The following is a 14,289-nucleotide window of genomic DNA, read 5'->3' as shown; positions in this document are numbered from 1 at the left end:
TTTTTTTTTTTTTTTTTTTTTTTTTAGACGGAGTCTCGCTCTTTCTTGCCCAGGGCTGGAGTGCGATCTCAGCTCACTGCAGGCTCGGCATCCTGGGTTCAAGTGATTCTCCTGAGTAGCTGGAACTACAGGCACCCACCGTGACAACAGCTAATTTTTGTATTTTCAGTAGAGACAGCTACTAAAACAACACCATGTTAGTTAGGCTGGTGTCGAACTTCTGACCTCAGGCGATCCATCCGCCTTGGCCTCCTAAAGTGCTGGGATTACAGGTGTGAGCCACCGTGCCTAGCCTACAAACAGTATTTGACTAGTTTGATTATCTGCAGGGAAATGTTCATAAGGTTCATAATATTCCCAAGGATATTTATTTTAAAAACATGTATCTCTAGTTTCTGGAAAAGAAAGAATTTAGAATAGTTTGGTCAGACCTGGAGTGGATCAGAAAACTGAACTGGTGCCTCCTTTTTTTCTTTTCTTTTTTTGAGATAGGTCTTGCTCTGTCATCAAGGCTGGAGTACAGTTGCATGATCATGGCTCATTGTAACCTCTGCCCCATGGGCTCAAGCGATTCTCTCACCTCATTGTCTCTTGAGTAGCTGTGACCATAGGTGCACACCACCATGTCCAGCTAACTTTTTTATCTTTTGTAGAGACGGAGTTTTAGCACGTCGCTCAGGCTGGTCTTGAACTCCCAAGCTCAAGCAATCTGTCTGCCTTGGCCTCCCAAAGAGGTGGGATTACAAGCATGAGCCACTGCACCTGGATGAACTGGTGTTTTCTAACCAAGGTTCTTTCAGAAGCTTTTACCAACACTGGATTTTATTTTTTAGAAGACCATTTTTGTGGCTGAAACCCACCAACTGTAAAATGATCAAATAACCAGGTGAAAAAATATGATTTTAGTGAAGGGACTCTGCTGGCACCTCGAGATGAAATCTGAGACCCCCACAGCCAATCTGGCTGGGCTGGAAGGCTGTGTGGAGCACAACGTGCAGCCAGGAGTTGGCTCTGGCCAAGGACAGCTGCCTCCTGGCAGGGCTGGATCAGTCTACTGTGCTGGGTGAGTGGGAACAGTGGGGAGGGAAGCCAGGCCTGGCTGTGCGCAAGAGCCCCATTCACATAGAGGCAAATAAGTTTGATCTGCTTGTGTTCTAGGAATTTGGGTCCACATCCCTTCCATCATGCCAGTGTCCACCCCCAAAATCACCACCCCTACACCCTCTAAATGTTGACAGGTCCCTTCCTGACGGCAGGTTCCGCATCACTCTTACAGCTCAGTCGATTGAGAAGTCCAATCATATTTTCTGATAATTTAAGCAAACAGGATCCCTTTGAAGAGAACCAAAGTTGGAATCTACATCCTATCTCCTTCTAGGGAAATCGGAAAGCATTAAAAATATTCCTCTTTATCGATCTTAATACTCTCCTTGTAATCAGTAGCATCTTCCTGCAATATTAGTCAATACAAAAAGAATAAAACAATCTTTATCCTCTCTAACCCCCAAAGAGTATGTATTTATTTGCCCTATAAAAGCCATTTCTCTCATGAATCAAAGAGTGAATTTAGAAAATCAATTGCAAGATAATTGAAAAATACTCTGATTTGAAAACTGAAAATAGACCATTGTCAAACTGAGATCCTTTAAAAGATGGTCTTAAAGACTGTTTTAGAAATATAATTATTACATATATTTACATACCACATACCATTCTGCTAATGATTACAAATCACGATTGCTTTGCGGAAAGTCTGTAGGAAATGGTGGCAGAAGATAAGCTTTTAAACAGTTTGATTAGGATGGGCGTAATGACCAAATCTACAGAGCTCTTTGAAAACATTAGGATAAGAGACTGAAATAGCTGCTTCATCTTTTTGAACCTCATTTGTTATTAAGCTAGCTGCTGCTGCAGGCAGATAAGGTACAAGACCAAACACAAAACATACATTTGATTCAGCAGGAGGCTTATCTCAACAAGTGGACCAATCAAAATTTGGCCCAAGAAAAGCATTATCCTTTTTTATCCCAAAGATTCAAGGTCTCTCTACAGTGTAACAAAAAGTGAAAACATGAAAGGTTAATTTGTTTTTTGTCCCACTAAAATAAGACCAATAAACCTTGGTAAAACAAGAAATTTATGAAATTCCTTAAAAAATAAATTTCTTTTTATTTGGTTTTTATTACATAATTTGACACATCTGGGGTTTATAATTTATAGGAACAGAGAGTAAAAGACCATTAATTTGATCTGGAATGGGAGAACTTTATGATCTAAACTCTGGTGCAACATAATTTATGGACCATACACCAGGAGAAGGCATCCCATTTCATGGGTACTTAAAATCTCATTTACATTTTTCAGTTAAATACCCATTTGCAGAGAAAGTCAACAAAAGTTTTTATCTTTCAGCCTTTCTCTCCAGCAGGCTGGAAAATGTAGAATCTCTTCAAATGCTGCAAATGTCCTTTTCAGTGTTCAGGAATGCTACCACTGCTCCTTTTAACACAGTGCCCATATCCCCGGGTTTTCCCAGTGCATTTGAGCTGGTTCCTGGTGCAACAGGAATGCTATCTTTCCATGCTATGGGTCCTATCCCATAATCAATGTTAGCGGCGGGTAAAGGAGTGAAGTACAGATTATAGATCGGGACAGGAGAAGACAGTCATATCTCCCCAACTTGGGGAGCCTCTGCTTATATCCTAAGTTGGGCTGATGTCTGCTTTACAAGAGGGAAAGCACCTATGGGCCTTTGTCTATAAAAGACTGATTCTGTCCAACCTTTTCTAGCTGGACAAATCAGTGAAGTAGGATCTATAATCAACTTATGCAAAGTTTTACAGGAAAAACAAGTTGAAGCATGACAAATGTGATTGCTTTTCCTAGGAAAAAGCCATTAAAGTTGTAAAAGTGTTACAGCCTTGAACAACTCCAGGAGAGACCATTCAGACTGAATTTTACATGAATGGTGTCTCCTGGAATTATGCAATGAAGCGCTCCTTCAAACAGCAACAGTAAGAAAGTCTGGGTAACGTAGCTGGGTGTGGTGGCTTGTGCCTGTAATCCCAGCACTTTGGGAGGCCAAGGAGGGTGGATCATCTGAGGTCAGGAGTTCAAGACCAGTCTGACCAATATGATGAAAACTCGTCTCTACTAAAAATATAAAAAAATTAGCCGGGCATGGTGGCATGCGCCTGTAATCCTAGCTACTTGAGAGCCTGAAACAGGAGAATCACTTGAACCCAGAAGGCAGAGATTGCAGTGAGCTGAGATTGTGCCATTGCACTCCAGCCTGGGCAACAACAGTGAAACTCCATCTAAATAAAAATAAATAAATAAAATCTGGGTAATGTATTTGAAAAATAAACTTCCTCTTTAGGACAGTTTTAAAGAAAAATTGTGAAACCAGTACAAAAAGTTCCCATATGCACCTGAAAATGCTTTCCCCTATTATTGCCATCTTACATTAATATGATACACTTGTTATTATACATTAGTTAACCTAATGTCCTTTTCCTGTGTTGGGATCCCATCCAGGATACAACACCGCATGTGAGCCCTCATGCCTCCATAGGCTTCTCTTGGCTATAACAAATTTTCAGACTTATTTTTGAAGACCTTGACAGTTTTGAGGAGAGCTGATCAGATTTTTTAGTTTTGTAGAATGTTCTTCAAGTTGCACTTGCCTGGTTTTTGTTTTTTTAATAATGACTAGCCTGGGTTTACTGTTTTTTTGGAGAGAATCACATTTTCATCACATTTTATCAAGGGTGCATACTATCAACCCTCTGGAGCTGTGGCCTTTATATGGATGTACCATAGTTTATCCATTCACATATAGAAGGACACCTTGGTTACTTTCAGTTTTTGGTGATTATGAATAAAGGTGCTATAAACATTCACATACAAGTTTTTGTGTGGACATGTTTTCAGTGCATTTGGGTAAATAGGAGCCTGATTGCTGGGTTGTGTGGTAAGATGTTTAGCTTTGAAAGAAACTAGCAAAATAGCTGTTCTTACTAGCAACAAAAATAGTGCCTATTGTTCTGCTTTCTTGCCCAGTGATTGATATTGTCAGTTTTGTTTTTTTTTTAAATTTTAGCCATTTGAATAGGTAGGTAATGGTATCTCATTTTAATTTGCAATTCCTTAACAACAAATGATGTTAAGCATCTTTTCACATTTTTTTCCTTCTGCATATCTTCTTTGGTGGAGAGTCTGTTCAGGCCTTTTTCCTATTTAATTGGGTTGTTTTCTTATTGCTGAGTTTTAAGAGTTCTTTGCATATTTTGGATAAAAGTCCTTTATCAGAAATGTGTTTTGCAAATATTTTCTCCCAGCCTGTGGCTTGTCTTTTATTAACAGTTTTTTTCATAGAGCAGAAGTTTTTAATTTAAATAACATGTAGATTATCAAATTTTTCTCTTATAAATCATGCTTTTGGTGTTATGCATAAAAATGCATTGCCAAACCCAAGGCCACCTAAATTTTACCTTGTTTTCTTCAAGATGTTTTATAGTTTTGCATTTTACATTTTGGTGTATGATCCATTTTGCATTAATACTTATGAAAGGTGTAAGGTCTGTACCTAGATTCACTTTTTTCCTATGGACATCCTATTGTTCCACCACCAATTGTTGAAAAGATTATCCTTTTGCCACTGAGTGGTGCTATGGACTCAACTGAGTCCCCCTAAAATTTATATGTTTATGTCTAACCCCAGTGTGGTGATATTTAGAGACAGGGTCTTTGAGAGATAATTAAGTTTAGATGAGGTAATGAGGGTGGGACCCTCATGAAGGGATTAGTGCCCCTATAAGAAGAGACACCAAAGGGCTTGCTTGTTCTCCCTGTCCATGTACACAAAGCAAGGAAAGGCCATATGAGCACACAGCAAGACGGCAGCTGTCTGAAAGCTAGGAAGAGAGAATCAACCGTGCTGCCACCCTAATTTCAGACTTCCAGCCTCCTGACCTTTGAGAAAATAAAAATTTCTGTTGTTTAAGCCACCCAATCTACGGTATTTTGTTATAGTAGGCTGAGCAGAGTAAGAGAAATGGCTTTTAATCTTTGTCAAAGATAAATTGCCTATCCTCGTGTGGGTCTATTTCTGGGTTCTCTATTCTGTTCCATTGATCTATGTGCCTATTCTTTCACCAATATACATTGTACTGATTACTATGGCTTTACAGGAAATCTTGAGTTCAGATAGTGTGAGTCTTCTATTCTGTTCTTCTTCAGTATTATGCCGGCTATTCCAGGTTTCTCACCTTTCCATACATGCTTTAGAATCAGTTTGTCAATATCTACAAAATAGCTTGCTAGAATTTTAATTGGGAATAAATCAGATACATAGGTAAAGAAGAGAATTAACATCTTAACAATATTGACTCTTCCAATTCATGACCAAGAAATCTTTATTTAAATCTTTGATTTCTTTCATCAGACTTTATGGTTTTCCACATAGATCTTGTACTTATTTTGTCAGATTTATACGTAGGCATTTTTCCTCCTTCCTTTTTTCCTCCCTCCCTCCCTTCTTGCTTTTTTGGTGCTTCTGTAAATGTATTGTTTTTAAATTTTAAATTACAATTGTTCACTGCTGGTGTGTAAGAAAGCAACTGACTTTTGTATATTAACATTGTGCTCTGACATCTTGCTATACTTCCTCATTAGTTCTAGAAGTTTGTGTGTGTGTGTGTGTGTGTGTGTGTGTGTGTGTGTGCGTGTGTGGTTTTTTTTTTTTTTTTGTCAGTTCTTTGGGATTTTCTCATGGAGAGAATCAGGCAAAAAATAGATTAATTTCTTCCTTCTCAACCTATACTCCTTTTATTTACTTTTCTTGTCTTATTACACTAGTTAGGCCTTTCTGTACAGTTTTGAATAGAAGTGGTCAGAGAGGAAATCCTTACTTTGTTCTCAATCTTAGAGGGTAAGCATTGAGTTTGTCACCCTTAAGTGTGTGTTGTTATAGGATTTTTGGTAAATGTTGTTTATCAAATAAAGAAAGATCATCTCTGATCTTAGTTTGCCGATATATATACATATATATAATCATAAATGGGTGTTAGATTCTGTCAAAAGTTTTTTCTGCATACATTAATATCAACATACATCTTTTCTTCTTTAGCCTGTTGATGTGGTGGATTATACCGATTTTTCAAATGCTGAAATCAGCTTTGCATACCTGGCATAAATGTCACTATGTCACTTGTCCAGTGTGTATAATTCTTTTTATATATTATTAGATTCAATTTCCTAATATTTTATTGAGGATTTTGTATCTATGTCCATGAGAACTATTGGCATATAGTCCTTTCTTGTAATATCTTTATCTGGCTTTGGTATTAAGGTAATACTGGCCACACAGAATGAGTTAGGAAGTGCTCTCTCTGCTTTTGTTTTCTGAAAGAGATTATGGAGAATTGGTGTTATGTCTTAAGTCTTCGATATAATTTAGCAATAAAATAAACTGAGCCTGGTATTTTTTTCTAAGTTATTACTTGCACTGAGATAAAGAATGTAGGGAATGTGAGACTAACATATGGAATGAATTATGCAACCTGATTACCTTCAAATGCCTATATTTTTCAGCACAACATGAACTAAGATGGTATCTGTCCACACACTATACAAGTACAGAAAAGGAGATCTTTGTAGATATAAATTCAGTCTGGTAGGTATCCTTCTTAAAAAAACATTTTTCTCCTTTAGCCAGTATCTCCATTTTCTCAAATGTAGAAATAGACACCATTATCTCCCTCCTTTTTAGTTCACAGGCATATATAATTAGAAAAACACGAGTCAACTTTCCAGACTTCCTGAAGGATTTATCTTAGGCCTATATGCCATCTTAGTGAAATTTCTAAGTGCTATGTTATTAAATTATTTTTTAATTTTCCAAATTCTCTCCAATGGATATATATTTATTAGTTTGATAATCATAAAAAGTTATAAAATAAAGAGGAAATCACCTTTGGCTTTACTTTCTAATATATCAGTGTAAACGAAAAGGAGCAAATATAAACACACAGGAAGAGGTAAGATTAGTTATAGGAACAATGAGAATGATCACAGTCATCTAATTAATTGTTGCAGGCTGTCTGTAGAAAAGAGTATCCCTTTTTTACTGAAACATTTACTTATGCTCTGCTAAGAAGCCTTCAATATTTCAATTATTGAGATCATACAGTATCATTTTTAAATTCAGCATTTCTTTGAAGTTCATTTTCATGTGAGCTGTCATGTCATACTAACTACTGGATGAAATTAGGCATTACATTTCACACTGCAATTCTTTCATGTTGAAACCAAAATCTCACTTCAGGACTGTAGTTTTAGACTTGTACTTTTCAAAGACAATCCATCACTTCTTTTCTTATTTTTCTTTCTAGATTTTCACTTGTCCAGCTATGCAAGGTAGCAATTTTACTCAGTTTTCTTCAGGCATTTTTATTTTGACTGATCTGAATTTGTATTCCTTTCCCCATAACTTCTACTCCCCGCTTCTACAGCTAGCCATGCAATCTCTCAGACATTTATATTTCTTTGATGGATAAATCAGAGCTAGACTTCCCTCATCTATGAGGAATATTTTTGCCAACACAAACATAAAACATCAAACACACTTAGAGAATGCATTCTTAAGCAGAAACACCAGAATACTTTATTAAACAACTGTTTTCCAAGTCGGATCACCATCAATACATAAAGATTATATCTCCAGCCTGAGGTTTTATAGTAATTAATATTTCTTTGCAAGAACTTAAATCTGAGGGTAAGAGAAGTTATTATGTTTTTCCAAGGTGATTTAAAATTTCCCTACAAAACACACATATTTAGTTTTGGCTGGTGGGTTGTTTCATTTTTAAAACAAGGACAGCTTTGTGGTCTTGAAGAATTCTGGAACAGGCTGTCTGAGTTCAAATCTTGCACCCATCTTGAATTAGCTGAGTGACTTTGGTTAAGGACAGTTACTTAATTATCCTGGATCTCAGTTTCTCTCTTTGAAAAACAGATTTGTTCACCAAAATAATATTTATGAAGTATTCATTTTGTGATAAGCACTAGTCTACCTGCCGGGGATATAAATTAACAAAACAGATTTTAAAATATCCTGTCCTCGTGGACCTCACATTACGTTCATTACTAATAGGATAACTTCAGTGCCTCCCTCACAGGACTGATGCAAGAATTAAATTGATGAATATGTATGTAACACTTAGAACAGCGTCACACAATGAGAGCTCAGTAAAAGCCATCATCATCAAAATCAAATATTTAATTTTCATAAAAAGTTTTCCTTTTATGTTTTCCCATTCCTTGTTTCCTTAGAACTTAGGAATAATAGATTTAAGTTATAAAATAATAGTGTTAATGTGGTATTGCTAGGCCTCAATTTCCTTACCTATAAAATGGTGATATTTGCCATCCCCCTCCACAGTGTTGGTATAAAAATCAAATGAAACAATTTATGTGAAAGTGCTTTGTAAAGTATCAAGTGTGACACAGACTAAATATATCATTATGTAGCAAGTCCTTACACTCAGAAGTCTTCAATACATGTTAATTGAATTAATTTATGGCCTAAGCAATTGCACAGCAACAATTTGAGCAGTTCTGAAATACTTGAGACCCAAGACACTAACCTATTTTAAGTAGTTAACTAGCTACCAGTTCACTCAAATAACTTCTGCTAATTTAGTATTGCGTATCAATAAATTGAGATCTCAAAGGAGTTTCAAAACAAGCCCAGTGTGGTGACTCATGCCTGTCATCTCAACAACTTGGGAGGTTAAGGCAAGGGGATGGCTTGAGGCCAGGAGTTTGGGACCAGCCTGGACAACATAGTGGGATCCCATCTCCATAGCAAATTTTTAAAAACTTAGCCAGGCATGGTGGTGCACACCTGTAGTTCTAGCTACTTGAGAGGCTGAGGCGGGAGCATTGCTTGAGCCTAGGAGTTTGAGACTGCAGTGAGACATATTGTGCCACCGCATTCCAGCCTGGGCAACAGAGTGAAGCTCAGATTCTTAAGAAAAAGAAAATTACATTTTCCTTGCATATCCACTTGGGCTAAAATTTCTGCACCTCATTATCTTAAAGATGATGTTAGTTCAATTTCCTATTTTATACTGAGGCAAATAAGGCTCAGAGAAGTTAAGTAAATTCCGCAGAATCATAGTGCCAATTTCCATTTCACCTTTAAACCAAGACAAGCCACACTAGATGCCTTCACATATAAAAGAGAATACAGGTCTCTGATTCTCATTTAAATGCTACTCAGCTCTATGGCATGTAAAGAGCTCATCATTCTTATGGCTCTGTTTTTGTTTTTGTTTTCCAAGTGTGCTAAACAGAAAAGTGGAAGAGAATGGAAAACAAACTAGAGAAGAGGGCATTCTGTACTACAGCATGCCTGAAAATCTGTTCATTTTCTGAAAATTTTTAATGCAAAACTCCAGATCTCTAACTGTCAAAAAGCCTGCTCAGAAGGAAGAAGCTAGTTACAGAACTTTGTTTAGGGTTTTTATTCCAACTGGTTCATATGGTAACTTGGATTCAAGCTAGACTTTTACAGCAGTGAGATTTTTATCTAGAAATAGCAAGTACAAAATGCTTGTGTCTTGCCAGTCCATGCAGAGCCAGCTCAAGGGGACAGATTGAAACAGTCATCATCTTGTTACATGATCATTAAACTGGGTATGTTTACATGACTGTCTGTTGTCAATTGCTCTGGGAAAACAAGCAGTGTAAATATTTTCTCTCTAAGGATGTAACAAAGAGGGATAGAAAAACGCACATTAGGAGCCCCTGATATTTGAGCATACATTTTTTTTTCTTTTTATACCCCTCCCACCTCATAAACACTTGTGTGTTTCCTAATGAACTGGCTCTGCAAAATATCACAGGTGAGGGAGGGGATAGGAAAGACTCCAGTCTGTCAGATGTCAAATGTCTTCTCCAATAGTATGGCTGAACACAGGTGAGAGAAGTATAATTTAAGATAGGGAGACCCAACCCTTACATTCATGGCACCCACATCCCGGTCTTATTGGTTATAGAAGGCAGGAGAAAGCTGTAGTCTTAACTAGCTGAGTCACAGCTCACTGCCACTAAGTGGTCTACTTAAATAAGAACTCAAGTAGTTTGTATGATCCAAGATCCTTCAAGTTATCCATCTGCCTTTTCAGACTTCTCAGAACCAAGGCTCAAGAGGATATCACTGTATGTGAAGAAATTTGACTGGAGACTGCATTAGTCTGTTCTGAAGCTGCTAATAAAGACATACTTGATACTGGGTAATTTAGAAAGGATAGTGGGTGAATGGACTCACAGTTCCATATGGCTAGAGAGGCCTCACAATCATGGCAGAAGGCAAAGGAAGAGCAAAGTCATGTCTTGCATGGCGACAGGCTAGAGAGCATGTGCAGGGGAACTACTCTTTATAAAACCATCAGATCTCAAGAGATTTATTCATTATTAAGAGAACAGCATAGGAAAGACTTGCTCTCTTAGTTCAATTACCTCCCACTTGGTCCCTCCCATGACATGTGGGAATTATGGGAGCCAGCCAAACCATATCAGAGACCAACATTACTTAACAAGGGTAAGGGTGTTGCCAAGGTCAGATGATTGATATCTGAGAAGGCAGTGGAAATGGTCTTGTTCCTCATCAATGTCCTGCAGCAAAGACTCAAGAGAAGCAACTCCAGACAACACAAATAGCCAGCAACATGTCTGTTTGCTCCTGCTTGCCTGGACAGCAAAGAATGCTGTGCTTTATTCAGGATGATCAAGAATTTTAGCTACAGGATCAGAACCCTGCTGTATTAAAATTTTCTGGTGCAGCCTTCCTCTATTGAATATTTATGATAAAAAAAAAAAAAAGAATTTGTGGCCATATGGCTAGAGGCAACAACGTGAGGAAGTGAAACAAGCAAAGGCAGCAGTTGTTAGAAGTCTAGAGCTATAGACCAGAAGGCTAGGAAACTGGGGATAGCTGTGGGGATAGGACGCTTTTAATACTTTAAGTTCTGGGATACATGTACAGAATGTGCAGGTTACATAGGTATACACGTGCCATGGTGGTTTGCTGCACCCGTCAACCCATCATCTACATTACGTATGTCTTCTAATGCTACCCCTTCCATAGCCTCCCGACCCCCAACAGGCCCCCAGTATATATGTTCCCCTCCCTATGTCCATGTGTTGTCATTGTTCAACTCCCACTTATGAGAACATGCAGTTTGGTTTTATGTTCCTGTGTTAAGTTTGCTGAGAATGATGGTTTCCAGCTTCATCCATGTCCCTGCAAAGAACATGAACTCATCCTTTTTTATGGCTGCATAGCATTCTATGGTGTATATGTGCCACATTTTCTTTAACCAGCCTATCATCGATGGGCATTTAGGTTGGTTCCAAGTCTTTGCTATTGTGAATAGTGCTGCAATAAATACGAGTGCATGTGTCTTTATATAGTAGAATGATTTATAATCCTTTGGGTATATACCCAGTAATGGGATTGCTGGGTCAAATAGTATTTTTGGTTCTAGATCCTTGGGGAATTGCCACACTATCTTCCACAATGGTTAAACTAATTTACACTCCCACCAACAGTATAAAAGTGTTCCTATTTGTCCTAATCCTCTCTGACATCTGTTGTTTCCTGACTTTTTAAATGATCGCCATTCTAACTGGTGTGAGATGGTATCTCATTGTGGTTTTGATTTGCATTTCTCTAATGACCAGTGATGAGCTTTTTTTCATGTCTGTTGGCTGCATAAATGTTTTGAGAAGTGTCTGTTCATATCTTTCACCCACTTTTTGATGGGGTTGTTTTTTTCTTATAAATTTAAGTTCCTTGTAGATTCTGGATATTAGCCCTTTGTCAGATGGATAGATTGTAAAATTTTTCTCCCATTCTTTAGGTTGCCTGTTCACTGTGATGATAGTTTCTTTAGCTGCCTGCAAGCTCTTTAGCTTAATTAGATCCCATTTGTCAATTTTAGCCTTTGTTGCCATTGCTTTTGGTGTTTTAGTCATGAAGTCTTTGCCCATGCCTATGTCCTGAATGGTATTGCCTAGGTTTTCTTCTAAGATTTGTATGGTTGTAGGTCTTACCGTTTAAGTCTTTAATCCATCTTGAGTTAATTTTCGTATAAGGTGTAAGAAAGGGGTCCAGTTTCAGTTTTCTACATATGGCTAGACAGTTTTCCCAACACCATTTATTAAATAGGGAATCCTTTCCTCATTGCTTGTTTTTGTCAGGTTTGTCAAAGATCAGATGGTTGTAGATGTGTGGCATTATTTCTGAGGCCTCTATTCCATTGGTCTAGATATCTGTTTTTGTACCTGTACCATGCTGTTTTGGTTACTGTACCCTTATAGTATAGTTTCAAGTCAGGTAGTGTGATGCCTCCAGCTTTGTTCTTTTTGCTTAGGATTGTCTTGGATATATGGGCTCTTTTATGGTTCCACATGAAATTTAAGGTAGTTTTTTCTAATTCTGTGAAGAAAGTCAATAATAGTAGCTTGACTGGGATAGCACTGAACCTATAAATTACTTTGGGCAGTATGGCCATTTTCATATTGATTCTTTCTAACCATAAGCATGGAATGTTTCTCCATTTGTGCCTCTTATTTCCTTGAGCAGTGGTTTGTAGTTCTCCGTTAAGAGGTCCTTCACATCCCTTATAAGTTGTATTCGTAGGTATTTTATTCTCTTTGTAGCAATTGTGAATGGGAGTTCACTCATGATTTGGCTCTCTGGTTATCTATTATTGGTGTGTAGGAATGCTTGTGATTTCTGCACATTGATTTTGTATCCTGAGACTTTGCTGAAGTTGCTTATCAGCTTAAGGAGATTAGGGGCTGAGACAATGAGATTTTCTAAATATACAATCATGTCATTTGCAAACAGAGACAATTTGACTTCCTTTCTTCCTATCTGAATACGCTTTATTTCTTTCTCTTGCCTGATTGCTTTGCCCAGAACTTCCAATACTATGTTGAATTAAAGTGGTGACAGAGGGCATCAGAGGTTGCAGTAAGTGGAGTCTTGTGCTGGTTTTCAAAGGCAATGCGTCCAGTTTTTGCCCATTCAGTGTGATACTGGCTGTGGGTCTGTCAGAAATAGCTCCTATTATTTTGAGACACGTTCCATCAATACCTAGTTTATTGAGTGTTTTTAGTAAGAAGGTGTTGAATTTTATCAAAGGCCTTTTCTGCATCTATTGATATAATCGTGGTTTTTGTCATAGGTTCTGCTTATGTGGTGGATTATGTTTATTGATTTGCATATGTTGAACTAGTCTTGCATCCAGGGATTAAGCCAACTTGATCATGGTAGATAAGCTTTTTGATGCTGCTGGATTCAGTTTGCCAGTATTTTATTGAGAATTTTCACATCAATGTTCATCAGGGTATTGGCCTGAAATTGATAGGAGGCTTTTTAGTCCTGCTAAGGATGGCTAGGACAGCTGTGCAGGGCACCAGACAAATGCTTCACCTTCCTTGTCTGACAGTGAGAAAACAAAAGTTTCAAGAACTGAAGGGGATTAGGCTGTTCCTTAAGCTAGAATCCTCCTCCTTTGTCTAATAACTAGAAAACCTATCCTCTCTCTTCTTCACTCCCTTCTTTCCTTGTTTCCTCCTTCCCCACCCCTAACCCCTCCTCTCTCCCTCCCTCTCTCCCTCTTCTTCCTTCCTTCATGAAGCTCTATGATATAGTGTTAGAAACACTTCTACAGGGCCAAGCATGGAGGCTCACACCTGTAATCCCAGTACTTTGGGAGGCCAAGGTGGGTGGATCATGAGGTCAAGAGATGGAGACCATCCTGGCCAACATGGTGAAACCCCATCTTTACTAAAAATACAAAAATTAGCTGGGGGTGGCACGTGCCTGTAATCCCAGCTACTTGGGAGGCTGAGGCAGGAGACTTGCTTGAACCAGGGAGTTGGAGGTTGCTGTGAGCCGAGATCGTGCCACTGCACTTCAGCCTGGTGACAGAGGGAGACTCCACCTCAAAAAAGAAAAAAAAAAAAAACCCACCAAACAAGCACTTCCACATGACCTCCCTTGTGCAGTAATGCAGTTGACCCTATTGGGTGCCTCCTGATCTGTTACTCAGTAATCAGTACCTCCATCCTGACAATGCTAATGCTTGGAGACATAAGTAATATTTCTTATATATATTTATTAACGACATCATAAAATAGGCAGGAGAGTCAACCTAGTTGATGTGAATGATCTTAAAGTGTACTGCCACTTCTCACACATGAAGTTGC

The 14,289-nt window shown here is 38.2% G+C and overlaps 1 protein-coding gene across 2 annotated transcripts in view; it reads right to left on the bottom strand.

Annotated features, from left to right (window-relative positions):
- The window catches only part of DDAH1 (dimethylarginine dimethylaminohydrolase 1), a 174,323-nt gene that overhangs the window by 126,764 nt on the left and 33,270 nt on the right, over window positions 1–14,289 (bottom strand). The gene's annotated exons all lie outside the window — the stretch shown is intronic.

The sequence above is a fragment of the Sapajus apella genome, unplaced genomic scaffold, assembly GCF_009761245.1.
Source record: "Sapajus apella isolate SASKATOON/1434 unplaced genomic scaffold, GSC_monkey_1.0 scaffold36, whole genome shotgun sequence".
In the NCBI taxonomy this organism is placed as follows: Eukaryota; Metazoa; Chordata; class Mammalia; order Primates; family Cebidae; genus Sapajus; species Sapajus apella.
Note: the sequence above shows the minus strand (reverse complement) of the source record. Positions and strands in the feature narration are given on the sequence as shown.